The sequence below is a fragment of the Herpailurus yagouaroundi genome, unplaced genomic scaffold (genome assembly GCF_014898765.1).
Source record: "Herpailurus yagouaroundi ecotype Mexico unplaced genomic scaffold, PumYag 163, whole genome shotgun sequence".
In the NCBI taxonomy this organism is placed as follows: domain Eukaryota; kingdom Metazoa; phylum Chordata; class Mammalia; order Carnivora; family Felidae; genus Herpailurus; species Herpailurus yagouaroundi.
The window spans coordinates 29,279,409-29,282,033 of NW_024412404.1; the positions used below are offsets into that span (position 1 = coordinate 29,279,409).

Here is a 2,625-nt window from a genome sequence, read left to right on the forward strand (position 1 = left end):
TTTCCTAGGGATGCTATGATGTATACATTATCTCTTCTTTATTTATAAATGAATCTCAGAGAGGTTGAGTAACTTACCCCGAGTCACACAGATGGCAAATGGAAGGGTGGAAAGTTGTACTTTGCTCTGATTCCAATCATATCATGCTCTTGAAATGGCAATAGAACAGCAATAGAATCCTTGACTTTCCCTGAATAACTACAGTGTTATTCATCTGGTTATTTATTCGCTCGGCCACGTAATAGTGTTTTATACTTATAAATATAAAACAAATAATCGTTCTTCACTTCCTGTATTCCAGTGATAGGCTCTGAGGATAGAGATGTAAGATACTCTGGAGCTATCTCATGGATCAATGTTAGTGACAGGGAGACTCAGGTAAAAGACTGTGATTTTGTGCTATTGCAGAGATATGCACCGGTAGGAGACAGCACACGGGGGGTAACGTAGCCCAGGCCACTTTGCAGCTGAGATAAGGATAAGAAGGGTCAACAGACAGAAAAAAATGAGAAGCAGGCGTTTCAATCAGAGAAGAACACCAAACTCCCCGTAGTACACTTGGAGAACAGATTAGAAATGAGGGTGGGGCTAAGGGCTTCAGGTTTTATGTTGAGGTAGACAGTGAACAGGGAGCCACTGACATTCTTAAATGAGAAAATGACAAAAACATTAAGTTTGTGATTTAGAACGCTCACTCTGATACACGGAGGATGGAGATGGGGGTTGGCGGGCCAACACAGAGACAAGGAGACTATATTAACTTCCTAAGGACATCGTAACAAATTACTGCAAAGAGGGGGAGCTCAAAACAACAGAAATTTATTCTAGCATGGCTATGGAGGCTAGAAGTCCTACATCAAGGTGCCTGTAGGGCCAAACTCCCTGTGATGACTCTAGGGAGTGCCCTGCCTTTCTCTCAGCTTCTGGTGTTGCAGGCAGTGGCAATCATGGTTGTTCTTTGGCTTGTAGGCGCATCACCCATGGCACTCTCCCCGTGCACTGTCTCCTCTTCCTGCAAGGACACCGGCCATATTGACTCAGGGTCCACCCTGCTCCCACATGCCCATATCTTAACTTGATTATGTCTGCAAAGACTATTTCCAAATAAGATCACATTCACAGGTATTAGGGATTAGGACTTAAATATACACATATACATACATATATGTGCGTGTGTGTGTGTGCGCGTGTGTGTATATTATAGGGGCACAATTCAACCCACACCAGAGACCAGTTAGAGGACTCTTGTAATTGCCCAGCTGAGAAATGACAAGGTACTGAGCAGCAGCAGAGACCCAGAGAAAAGGAAGAAATGGGAAGGAGAGCTGGTCAAGCCTGAAAGCGGTGTGGGTTATGGGCCACTGGGAGGCAAAGGAAGAAGATTCCTGGGAAGACAAAAGGGGGAAAGGTGGGACACACAATAACTTAGTCATGCACATAAGAGGGCTGGCGGTGATTGTGTTGATCTCTCACTCTTTCAGACAGTAGAACCCTCTATTGTCTCTGAGATAAAATGCCAACAATTGACCTGGGCAACATTGGAATCATCCAAGTCTGGCCCACACCTCTCTCTCCAGTCTCGTCACTCACACCCCTGCCTTTCCCCTAGTGTGCACACATGAGCAGGAGCGGGCATGCACACAAACACGTGTGCACACACACACACACACACACACACACACACACCAGGCAGTCATTCTCTCCTTTTGTTCACCTTGCTCCTAAAGCACATACAGATGGGTGGTATCTTGTGCCTGGCTGTGTCTGCCTGGTGTGCCGTGAGGGAGAGCATAGTCTTGCCCCTGCCCGGGGTGCACCCCTACCTGTTGAACTCCATCCCTCTGCCCATCTATCACCCTTGGGGAAAGGATTAATCCTGCCTGTCCCTCACCTTCCACGGTATGCTGAGTCTAATCTGTACCTACAGGTGTTGTGCTCATCCGGGGTCATTGTGTCTGTCTGACCCACCCCCCAGAGCAAGTACAGATGGAGAGATCAATATTTTACTCATCTTTGTACCCCCAAGGCCTCACAGGGCCCATCCCAGAGGAGAAGCTCAAGAAATATCTGCTGGGAAGAGCGAACTGGATTGCCTCTTCGAGGAATGTTGCTGGAGTCTACTACAGTTCAAGGGCATGGACTTTGAGGTCAGACACACCTGCATTTGAATCCTGGTTCTGATACTCAGCAGCCCTGTTCATTAGGGGCATTTTGAAAACTTCCCAAGCTTCATTTCCTTGCTTGAGAATGGGGATCCCGACAGTGGGGCTCCAAGACAAGTCAGTGAGATCACAGGTGTAAAGCATCCGACCCACTACCTGACAGATCACTACCAGCTCAGAACATGCTGGTTACCATGGTTACTGTTCTGAGGCCTTCTGGCCCTTGAGATATCCTGCCCCACCCAATAGACTGATGGGATTTGTGAGTCCCCGCAGCTCTAGCCCCTCCTACCACTCTCTTGCCCCAAGGCACCCATAACATTATGATGTAATTGAGAAATACATGCATGATTCTTCCTCAGTCTTTACGGTTTGGGTATTAGGCAGTCATGAGACATTGGGATGTCATCAAGAACAGCTGTTTGGGGAGGAAATTTCCAGGAGGAACATAAAACCAGAAACG

General features: G+C 47.2%; 1 long non-coding RNA gene across 1 annotated transcript; it reads right to left on the minus strand.

Moving 5' to 3' along the window:
- Positions 1-798: 798 nt before the first annotated feature.
- Positions 799-2,310, minus strand: LOC121037529 (uncharacterized). The gene is made up of 2 exons (XR_005793807.1): positions 2,159-2,310; positions 799-1,012 (listed from the first exon to the last, which is right to left on the minus strand). It is a non-coding gene; the product is annotated as an uncharacterized LOC121037529 (long non-coding RNA).
- Positions 2,311-2,625: the final 315 nt, after the last annotated feature.